We start from the raw sequence: 13563 nt of genomic DNA, 5'->3' as shown, positions 1-13563 counted from the left end.
GGGAAAATCTGCTGCCCCCTTTTATTCATTAGTTGGGAGCCACGACCCACCATATTCTACCCTACCATCCCTCCTGATTCACAGTACATATAATATAATCAGCTTTGATGTTGAAAATATATGTATGTATGTAATACGTATAAAAATACCGACCACACCAACAACCATCAATCGAACTTCATATTAGTTTGTATATTCTATTCTACTATCTACATATCTATTCACGATTTACACTTACAATTATAATAATAATAATAGGTATACGGTGTTGTGATTTGAATCCAATCCTAAAATGACACATTGTTACTTTATATATGTACATATGTACTTACATACTAACAATAGGTGAAGTTTTATGATCATACGAAAATTCTAACTCGAGATTTTGACGGATTCAAGCTCACAATCGACCACTGATCACGTTTCCATGATCAAGAAAAGAATGTGAGAAAGTGTAGTTGTCCTTACTTTATTTTATTAAGTTTTTGGATTCAATTATCTCCCAAACCACTCAACGTATAAGACTGAAACCTTTTTACGTGTAATAGAAATGATACATTTCATACACTAATATATTTACCTGAACCGGAAGTAGTATTTTTTCCCAAAATACGCTTTTCTCAAAAACCTTTTAGTCTTTACTAGGGTTTCTGACCCGGGTCGGACCGGGACAGACAGTTTTTGTTGAATCCCGGTAATCATACAACATTTTCACGACTGCAAGAAGGGAAATAATAAATCAAATACACAAAGAATCGTAAAATATTCTCAAAAATTAAAATCGAAGAAAGAAGAAGCCTAAAACTGATTCTGATTTTATACCGGACAAAACATTCTTTAAACGTTGTAATAAAAGCGAATGTATACCGTACGGTGAAACTATTATTATAATCCTTCTTGTATTGACGATTCCACAATGGAAGAAACTCTTTTAGATTCCGATGAAGATGAAACAATTGTGTGTTTGACGATGAGTGAAGAATGAAATAAGGAGTTATCAAAGACGAGTATATAAAATAACGTAAATAAAAATAACCTCGACTTTAAAAGAGAAAATAAAATATACATGCTGACAGGAATAAAACCAATAATTTGAAAATATTATTTTCGTCTCTTATAAGTTATTGTTATAAGTTATAACAATAAAACCAACTTTAAATATGTGTGCTCTTCACGAGACGAGTGTAATCCTCGTATCAATATGATGACATCATTAAATTTAATAAACTCAAGTGGGATATTTTCCTCTTAAAAAACTCAAAAATGTTGTGACCACAGGATTTTTTCCAAGCCACTGCACGTATCAAGCTGAAAAATTATATTTGTACTATTTAGAGTTGATAATTGTTGGCTATTAATTGTTTTTAAAACAGTATTTCATTATTTTATTTTGAGCTTTTAAATTATTTCGATATTCTTGATATTTTATGTTTATAATATTTATAGTGATGTTAAGTAATAAAAAAATGAACAAAATCCGAAAACCGGTAGTAGAACTATTGTCTTATATACGTTTTCCTAAATTTGCGCTCAATTATTGAAAAAGATCTCATTGCCGTTACGTGTGAACGTGTAGATATATTTCATTATTGAATTTCGTTTTTTATATTCCTCAATTACAGATCAAGTCGTGGGTCGGTCACATCCAATTTTTCCGTGACTTCTGCAGAAACATAACGAGCAAACACAGCTAAATGCGGATTATCTTGAATCTGTACATAGATTGGTCACAAGCCAAACTGAATGCTACACCAGTTTACAAATCGTTTTTCAGCTTTAATTCGGAATCTTAAAGGAGCCGCAATTTAACCACCATAAAATATGTAACAACTAATCGGATTTTTATAATCAGTGCTTTTAAAATAATAATATCTGAAATCATATGTAATTAAAACTATCCTTAATGAATAAATATTATTTAGCAATTTTCTATATTTAAAAACATGTAAACAATCGATTCGATTATATTATTATTATAAATCTTATATACGATGCACATAATATAAAAACATTTTATTTAGATGCATGTATTACGAAACTAATTGCTATACATACTAAATCGATTTTGCAATAAGACATTTCAATTGAGCACGTCAATTATCACTAGATTGCAATTCGACTGGTTTATGTGATTTTTCAATAAGTTACACATTCCCACGAAAATGCATTTAAAACTAATTTATCACGTAATAATTTTCACATTGTATTATACCTACATATATACAATAATCAAAATATGTACGTATAATACATTATATGTATAGTACAAATATGCAAATCCGGTCCGAGGGTATGCCGTAGGCCAGGCCTGGTAGTATTTTGGTGCGGCCCGCGAGCAAAATTCAAAAAAGTTTACTTTTTTCTGATCTAAAAGTTTTTTGTTGATTTGTTAAATATTTTATCGTTTCTGACATAAGATAGAATTAGAATTTGAGCCAAACTAGAATACAAATTTTAATTAGCAATTCTCATCAATATTAGAATCGATCACAAGGTACTCGATAGCTCTCGGCGAAAGTAATGATCGAAAAGATACCGCACAGTTATTAATTTTCATACGCGGATGTAACTCAATTTGAAATTATTGAATGGCTTTTGTCATTGGAATCACTTAAAGATCAAACAACAGGAGCTAATATTTTTGAAAAAGTTGTTAATTGCTTAAAAAAATAACAACTGATGGGACACCGAGTTTGACCGGTAAAAATATTGGACCATTAAAGAAAATCCAGGATAAATTTGCGGAAATTGTCCTGATTACAATTTAATTATAATTCATTGTATTATATATCAACAAGTATTGTGCAAAAATGTGTTAAAAGTTGAACATGTGACATCTTGTATTATTAAACTTGTAAATTTAATACGATCGAGTAGCTTAAAACACAGACAATTCATTGCTTTTCTTCAAGTTATTAAATCTGACTTCACAGATATTATTTATCATAATCATATTCGATGGCTTAGCCTAGTAAAAATACTTCGGCGAGTATGAGATACAAAAGGAGAAATCGTTCTATTTTTAGAAATGAAAAATATTATCGACTTTCCCAAATTAACTGATAATGACTGGGTGTGTGATTTTGGTTTTACTTTGGACATCGTGACACATTTAAATACTTTCATCACAGTCTTCCAAGGGGAAAAATTATATGTCCATGATATGGTGAAAAGTTTGAATGCATTTAAATTAAAACTACGACTGTTTTTTTCACCATTTATTCAAACGAGTAGAACACTTTTCAACCATGAAATTGCTGAAGATACCAGAAAATAAATTTGAAGACTATGGTGAAATTATCAACGATTTAAGATGTGATTATATATTTACAGTGGGATAAAATAAATCAATAACAATGTAAATATGTTCGTGCCAAATATTTTAGATATGATCCGTCGTTTCCATTTTCTCTTTGTCGGGTAGGTTTATATCTAATATTGTATTTAGACTCACACTACATTTAACGACATCGGTCTTTCCGTCCGTAACAAACATTTTTTTCCTTTTTTAAGCTATTCAGCTCATTTTAGAGTATTATTAAAAATTTCGTCAATGAACGAGCATAGCAGGTACTAATATACCATAACTTATGGTCCATAATTATTCATTGCAGCTATTTATTTGCAAAAGATGCGAGAACAATATCTGTTTCTTGACTATTCATCCTTTATTAGTCGAAAATAAAAGGTTGGCGCCTAAAATATAAACTACGCCCAAAAAAAGTCGCGTGGCAACATTTACCGTAAACTCATTTTGACAAACTGAAACATGTCTGTATCTATCTATATATGTATTTATATAAAAATCAATGTCTGTCTGTCTGTCTCGAATAGGCTCCTAAACCAAAGAACTGATTACGATGAATGTTTCAGGATTTTTTGTATGCATATCCGGAAAGATTACTGTGAAAAAAAAAGGGAAAAAACCTCTTAAAAATAATAATATTCGTAATTACATTTTATCGACGAGAAAGTATGAAGCGCCAGATTGTACTTAAGGAAATGTTAACGTTGGCAACCAACCAACAATTGCCAACGTACAAATACATTACGTATCACTCATACCAACCTGACATTACGTACCACTCATACCAATCCTACATATCTATATAAATCAATGTTCGTCTGTCTGTCACGTATGCGTTCCTATACTTTACTATAATTTAATTTGATTATTAAGTACTAGCTGTATTACCCGGCTTCGCTCGGTAGTTTATTAAAAAAAATAATAATTTTTAAAAAAAAATTTAAAATATATTTTGTTTACGGATTATTTTTTGAAACGGAAACGGGAACGGGAATTGCATGCGTTATTGGACGATGGAACGATGAAACTTTCAGGATTTATTGTATGCATGTCCGGGAAGCTTACTGTGAAAAAACGGGTAATAATATTCGTAATTGCAATTCGTTATTCGTATTATCGAAGAGAAAGTATAAAGCGCCATTGTTGTAAAGGAAATTAGTTTGTTGACACCAACGATAGCCAGTTGGTTTTTACAATACGGTTTTGAAAAGACGTTGTTTGTTCTCCAACCATTACTTGAAACGCGATATACAAGTCCGCCAACTACAACCATTATTTGAAACGCGACGTCTCCCAACTGAAGAAAGCAAATTCGTATACGCGCAAGTCGCGGAAAAAACAGACGATCAAAGAAAACCAACGAACAATTAAATTTACAAAAACAAAGGAATATTTACAATACCAATTCAAACATTCAATTAATTATGCCACCCAAACGAAAAGCGATTGGTCAATATACACCTCAAGCACGAAACAAACAGACGAGCAACGGGGTGCAAGACTGGAAACTCTTTTACTGCAAAGGAGTTTATGAAAACAAGCGCAGTATGTGGCCTGCTCACGCATCGGAAAACCATCTATTTTATTCGTGTAAAAACAGAAACGGAAACGGGATAAACGGGTATGGAGGATGAACGAATGAGATGACTGGCATGTTAATGCACGTGTTTATTATATGACAGCTAAAGGCAGAGTGAGTAGTGGCTCTCCGAACCCAGCCGAGTTGGTTCCCACTCGCAGGAAGGCAACCAAACTCGACCATGTCGTATAAGCGAGCCGCCACACGGGAATGAATTGCAACGAAATAATTTCGTAAATAATAACGTGGCATTGCAACGAAATAATTTCAAATATTTTTTAGGGTAAAACAAACAAATTATTGAATAATTTCAAATGTGTTCGCTGCCTGCGTTTTTCCGACAAATGGGAACAGGAACGGGAACGGGAACGGGAACGAGTACGGGAAGGGGAACGGGAAGGGGAACGGGAACGGGAATTGCATGCGTTATTGTGGCATTGCAACGCATGCCGGGTTCAGCTAGTATATATGTATAATACATACATATGTACATAATTATATATGTAATTCTATATCATGCGATGTACATTTTCATTACCGCAAAAAGATGACATTTCAATATTACTTAGTATGTAAATCGAAAATTTGAATTTAATTGACTACGTTTTTTGGTTCTTCGCACAAATAACTCAATGTACAATATAACATCGCGACTTTAATATTCTAAAAGTAAGAAACACATGTCTACGGAAAATTCAATCTGTAACATTATATAATATGTATATACATACACACACATCTCCGTTTAATGAGTTTTGGGTAATTTCGATACACAATAATCAACTATTTCCATCGTTTTATATAAATCGTAATACAAGGTGTCTCAAAAGAAAGTTTATATTTAGTGGATCGATTAAAAAAAAAGTAAGCCGTGTATCGGAAAAATATTTATTAATTATTAAAGTACACAATTTGGGAATTGATTTCTTAAAAATAATACCGTCCAAATGTAGACTCTCGCGTTCGCGGCACTCATTTAATCGAACAGTAAAATTACTTATGACGGCTCGGCAGGTGGACTCAGTGATGGCTGCCATTTCGTGACGGATATTTTCTTTCAAATGTGCCAGGGAAGTCGGTTTATCTTCCAGCGGGCGCGCGGAGTTATTTCCTTTGAGCGGGCGCTTGTCGTAAATTTTACGTCATCAAGTTTTCTCCATGTAAATGGTGTTTTATTTATGTAAATGGTGATTTCTTTATGTAAATGTTAAGGAAATATTGTAAGGTTATGAAAAATGATAAATGACAATACTTTAAAAAATATGTATTTTACTTTTTAAACAAAAAACCAAAACAACACTCTAAATATGCTAACATTTCAAAACAAAAGATTTTATCGACTTATTCGATCATTAGTCAGAATTATTAATCAGAATCAATATTACGTATTAGTCAGAATTAATATTTTCATCCTTACAATTATTACAAACCACCTCAACTGCAGATTGCATCTTGCGTGTAAAGGACTCAACGGAACGCTCAATGGAAATTCCCAAATATCGATGACTCACAAAAACTTCTAAGCACGACCGATTCGCCTTCAGTTTCGTGAAACACTGACCTTCGAATAGCTCGAAGCTCGATGCTTATCACTAAGTGGTAAAAGTAGGAGATGCGATAAAGCGCATTTGTCGTAAATTTTACGACAGCGCGCCCGCTGGAAGGTTAAGATAACCCCATAGGGGTTAAATCAGGACTGCGTGGAGGCCAATTTATGTCACCTCTCCTGGAGATCAGTTTGCCTTTCACGAACTCGTGGCAGAGACGTATTGGACGTGTGTGACGTTGCTCCGTCCTGCTGGAACCATGTTCTTTGGTTATAGCCAGGAAAGTTTTGCAGTTCAGGCACCAATAAATCGTCTAACATCTCCACATAACGCTTTGAATTCAATTATAAACTTTCTTTTGAGACATCCTGTATAATCAGAGCATTGAATTGACTAGAATCTACACTGTTGATAGATGTGTGCCTTAAACGTGATTCAATCAACGATTAACCAACGGGATACCGATGATTATTCTTCCAATCAGAACAAAACAAGGACGTAAACAATTAAATTGTAACCCAATAAAAATACAGTGGAAGTCATTCGGCCCACAGTGCCCGCCGAGTGTACATAAATCGTATCTCGAAATGGGCCTCTCGAAAATATCGGCAAAACTTTACAGAATCACTCCTGTGCTCTTGCTGTTCGAATTGATAACATTTGGCACTACGAATAGTAAGTATTTGTTTTTTGTGAAACTTGAAATTAAATATCCGTATTAGAGCTACCGTAGACATCACAGTTTTAGCTGGCGATGGAAAATATTGTACGATGACGGCCTGCGAGGTGTACGAGTTGCTGAAAAAAGATAATTTTCCGAGTGACCAACCACCCGAGACAGACGATGCATTTTCCCAAGAAGCTCAAAATGCCGAATTTCGATTAAGAATGCTCGAAAGAAGATTGAGAGCCATCGAACAACCAGGTTTGATCTCGATTTTATTCCGAAATATTCGTACCTGAAGTTTAGACATTTAATTTAGACTATCAGCTTATAACATATTTCAAACCAATCGGAAAATGGAAAAAAATGGACGCAGTTGTTGTGCATCAAATAAATAGATATACGCGCGCCTAGTAATTTTTTTCAATTAACTGTATATACAAATTATTAATAAGTATTATTTCATTGATACGTTTTATGGATTATTATAAAGATTTTATAAAAAATACGATGAATACAGTGTTATTTTATACACAACAAACGGAAATAACAAGGACGATGATGGAATCTTCTCTCAATTATTTATCAGTTGAATACATTTCTTTGTCTTATTCTTCCGAGCAGTTTTAAAAATTACATATTTAAATATCATAGAAAAATTCTAAAAACAATTATACGTTTTCTTACAGTTTGGGTTATATCGAAACAATCGGATCGTTGGAAAAAATGCAAACTTGGCTCATGCAGATGCGAATGGGAGACCCTCAGAGTGACTTGTTGGAGAGCGGGTATATCAACATTGCCCAAATCGCAAATTATACCGATCGAAGTTTCTCTAATGTAAATTTTAATATTATATTGAAAATATTCCAATTCAGTGTAAGCGAAATCTACATCAATCTAAATCTAAAGTCAAAAAGTATGCATGATATTATGTTAACAAAAAGGTTGATAGTAAGATTCATATAACGATACATGCCGCATGGAAAATGCGGGCACGGAAAAATTCGCACATGGAAAATACGCATACGGAAAAATAATTAATATCACAAAAATATTAACAAACAGATAAATTTCAAACCGTTTAAAAAAACCCTATTCGTCATTGAATGTTTTCTAAGGAAATAAAATCTGATTATTTTTACGTATTATTAGGGTGACTGTAGGTATGTGCCGTTTTGGCTATATATATGTATATATATATATATATATATATATATATATATATATATATATATATATATATACATATACATATACATATATATATATATATATATATATATATATATATATATATATATATATATATATATATATATATATATATATATATATATATATATATATATATATATATATATATATATACATATATATATATATATATATATACATATATATATATATATATATATATATATATATATATATATATATATATATATATATATATATACATATATATATATATATATATATATATATATATATACATATATATATATATAATATATATATATATATATATATATATATATATATATATATATATATATATATATATATATATATATATGTCTATCGATTTTCGTATCTCTAGCTACAACCCTAACAGACTCAAAGGGTTCCCAGAAGAATGCACTGAATAGTGGCGCAGTTTCGAGAAATCCTAATTTTTAAAGGTGCCCAAGAACTTACGCAATAAAATTGCCCAAAAAGGGTTAGCGCCCTCGGATAACATACAAATACCCCTTGACGCTTTTTTGTGTAATTCTATTATGTTAGTTCATTTTGAGCAGTTTTGCAAGTTTTGGTGTCTCGAGAGTGCGGCTCTCTCAAGAGCCTTAATCCGATCACCGACTCAGAATTCTACAATAGACTTGAATCGAAGTTGGCATTGTTCTAATTTCGTATAATTCTGGTTTTGTTCCAATTGCACGCAACTTAAGTATTGTTCTAATTGCATAAAATTTTGGTATTGTTCTGATTACATGCAATTCCTGTATTCTGATTGGATTTGCTTCCCGTATTGTTCTATATAAGTATGAAAGTCGATATGTCGTGTACAGCGGCAAGTTGAGTAAGAATATTAATATAATTGAAAATCATACATAAATTCGTATCGAATATATTCTCGTGTATTCCGTATAATAAATTTGATGATCAATTATGTTGATCATCAAATTTATCAACCACTTTTTTGAGTTGCTCCGCTCCATGTATCAAGTACTTGCTCATTTATCAAGTACTTGCTCCAGCTCCACTCCATGCTCCGAATAGTTTTAATAGGAATCATATTATTTATTTAATTTATTAATTTTATTCATATACATATGATAAAAAATTACAAAAGTTTATTTATAAACAATTTATTTATTATTTAATATGTATCATGAAAATACATACATATTAAATACAAATAGTATAATTATACTACATGATGCGCACATGGTTTTCCCAAACTACCATAGTAACAAGAATAGTAAAAAAAGAATATAATTTGATCACGATGGAAAAATAAAAAAGAAACTGCACAAAACAATTACAAGAACGCACACTTCTTTAAAAAAAATAATAATGAATATGAAGCAAGATAAAATCTAATATATAATTTCGAAAAAGAGTTTGTATGTACGTATGTATGTATGTAAGTTTTGGTTCGTAGAATCCATGATGTTAAATTTAATAAAAAAACAAATAAATATTCAAATAAATTTAATAAAATGTTTACTATTAGATTGGCCATGTTTAAGCGGTTTATATTACAAATACCGAGCGAAGCTGGGTAAAACGACTAGTATTAGATATTTTGTAAAATGAATCATATTATATTTTATATAATCATATAAATACATTATATTATATTATTTATAATCATATAAAATAAGTTATATTATATAATATATATCATTATATTATATAATGAATCATATTATATTACATATATAGTATTAGATATTTTGTAAAATGAACCACTGCTGGATGAATGAGTGACTTACTCTATCCACTATGTCCACTACCCTTGTCATACTTCTCACCCACGTTTTCCGCTTCCTGTCTTTCCTCGTAATGCCGAGCATACAGCGTTCCATACTTATTTGAGTGTATTGGACTTTGTGTAGCATCTTGGCGTTCAATGTTCAAGTTTCACATCCATAGGTCATCGAAGATCTTTTTCTTCAGGCAGAGTGGCATTTTTGATTTAAAGACAACATTCATTCGTTGAAATGCACTCCATCCTAATTTCATACGTCTCTTTATTTCTTCTTTTTTACTACCGGACATGTCCATTATTAATATGTAATATAATATGTACATATATACAATATTATATATACATACATACGCTATGTCATACATATTTATATGCTATGCTGTGATGATTTTTTGTAAGTTTAAATAGTAAATAGCTAATGGCAATTTAAAAAATGAACAAATTTAAATCATTTACAGCGATTTGGGAGTAAATTCACTGACTACTTTTCACAAAAACACATTCCGCGGCCTTTCCAATCTTACCGAATTAGATTTGTTTGACAACGCTGTTGATTTTCTACCGCAGCAAATATTCAATGACTTACGCAGTCTTAAAAGTTTGTAAGTACACACACAGCTATAGTTTATACGAAATATTTGAATAATCATAACTCATAACAACGTATTGTCATTTTATTGAAGGAGACTTCAAAGGAACCGTTTGGAGGAGTTGCCATCACAGTTGCTCAAGGGGCTTGGAAATTTGAAATCAATGGACATCTCATACAACCAGCTCAAATCCCTTCCTAATTTACTGTTTGTTAACAATGTGCACTTAGAATCTTTAGATCTATCAGAAAACCGAATATCTTCTATACCGTCTGATGCATTCGTCGGAGCGGTCAGTTTGATACTGCTTGATTTGTCAAACAATCGCATTGCGGCGGTTGAACCGTGGACTTTCGCTGATATGAAGTCGTTGAAAATGATGAAGATCACTGACAATAGCCTAGAAAGACTTCCCGGTGATGTTTTCAACGATCTGATGAAATTGGAGACGTTGATCCTCAGAAAAAATAAATTAAAATCAATAAGTCGACATTTATTCAATAAGATGACATCACTCGCCTTGTTAGATTTGTCTTTCAACAGAATATCGATGGTGACGTATTTGATGCTAATTTAAATTTAGTATTGCAATATATATTCATATAATATTTTTAATTCGACGTGAAATGAAATTACAGTTGTACGGGGATGAGTTCCAATATCAAACAAATTTAATAAACCTGAATTTAGAAAACAATGTGATTCAAGATGTGCCAGAAGGGTTGTTTTCGAAATGTAGCAAATTGGAAACACTCAATATATCTGGAAATAAAATAAAATATTTAAATTCCACAGACTTTCAAGGGTTGTACCAATTGAAAAGTTTGAACATCGGCAGAAATCAATTAATCGAGATTCATCATAAAGTTTTCGCTCATCTGTCCCATTTGAAAACGTTGTTGGTATTTTTTTAAATGTTTAAATATTGTATGTATGTATACGTTATGTGTAAAAATCTACATGTTTTCATTATTAGACATTTGAACGACAACAAATTTCCATCGTTGCCATCGAGATTATTGGACTTTGTGCCTCGCTTGTCGATGATCAAATTAGCTGGTAATCCGTGGAACTGCAACTGCCACGCTTTATACATATCATCGTGGGTTATGTATATATATTTTTTTATAATATTAAAACCATAAGAAAGTATTTCATATGTTAATATATTTTATTTTTAGTTGGTTGAAATTAAATGATGAAAAGGTATGGGATTTCGCCCCCACTTGCTCAACCCCATGGAGTTACGAAGGTCGTCTTCTTGCTGTTCTGACCTTTCCCGACTTATGCACCGGACAGTGGGCCAGCATGGTGAACCTATCGCCAAGATTACCCATCCAACAGCTGCTTGCTTTGAACATAACCGTCAACCGAAAGCCGCAATTGACAAACCGAGGAAATTATTAATACTAGTAGGCATTATCTTGTCTCGATCCCCATTGATGTGTGGATCACATCGCATCGCGATGAATCAAACCTTTATTGGAATTGCGTGTAATCACGCAATTCCGTTCGAATATATAATAAATAAATTTATTCGAACAATGGAGATACGTATTGTTTCATTTACACTTATCATTCGAAGATAGTGATTGCATTATTTTATATATTTACGATTGCGAATCGAAAATACCTAAGATAAGAAATTATATTTGAAAAAATGGAATTTTTTTTACATTACATATATCAAATGAGGATTAATACAAAATAAACTTGATAAAATTTTTAAATCAATTCAATGTTTTGTTTAATCGAATTAAATAAATCCAAAATAGTCATTAATCATTCTAGACATTAATCATTCTAGTCATGAAGCATTAATTTTAGTTATACTAAAATAAAGCTGCAAAATTATTCAAAAAATATATGGCACAATTAAACGAAAAATTCCTGATCTCCTCAAGCAAAACTCCTACCGCTTACAAAACACCTTTGATTTTATCGCGAACAACAAACGCTCTTCTCCCGTGCTGCTTCTACGAGCTTGCGCAATAAATGAAAATATTATGCAATTGTGTTTAATCCAGGGCTTTGAAGCACGACCACTTTTTTTAGTTACTCCGCTCTAGCATCAAAATACTTGCTCCAACGGATCGGAAGAGTTTCAGGAGGTTTGTGCTTTAGAACGCGGGAAGGTGTGTTGAGCAGTGTCCTAGCCTATGGAAACTCGGTTGAGTTTTTAAAAGCATCCTTTATTTATATTCAGTATACAAGTTTATTACAAGTATTGTAAATTCGCGAGGAAGTGGGCTAGTTGCACACTTCAGCGGAAGGGCTGGCTGAACTGGCATCTGAGTCTGCTGCTCTGGATTATATACTAGTTAAGTGATGTCATCCTGCTTTCGGGAGCTCGAGGTTATCCTTTGTCTCCGGGTGACGAGATCATACTTGTGGAAATTTTCACAGGTATGTGAGCAAGTGATGAAATCATACTTCTGGAAGCTTCTACGAGTCGAATTGGGTCGTTACCCTTGAGTAGCGAAGATAATTCCAGGTGAGGTTAGCTCTGCATATTTGTACTGGAGCACGATGATGCCATCATACGACTTGTGTATTGTTGTGAAATAGATGAGATCACTGATTTTTATTCGGAATAGCACAAGTTGTGCTATATTCTTACAGTCCAAAAAACGTGCAAAGTGAAACTAAGTAAAAACTTGTATTAAATATTGAATTGAATTTTGAGTTAAATACTGCAAAAGCCAAAAATCTGTAAAAAGTGCGATAGTTTTTTAAACGCTTATTTTGTATATAATTTCGAAAGAGACTTTGTAACTATGTAAGTATGTAATGTTGGTTGGTAACATCGAAAACAAATCAAAGTTTCTATGACGACGATTCGATTCGATATATATTTTTTTCGATTCAAATAAATTTA

This window comes from Arctopsyche grandis, chromosome 1, assembly GCF_051622035.1.
Source record: "Arctopsyche grandis isolate Sample6627 chromosome 1, ASM5162203v2, whole genome shotgun sequence".
Lineage (NCBI taxonomy): Eukaryota > Metazoa > Arthropoda > Insecta > Trichoptera > Hydropsychidae > Arctopsyche > Arctopsyche grandis.
This window is presented reverse-complemented; position numbering follows the sequence as displayed.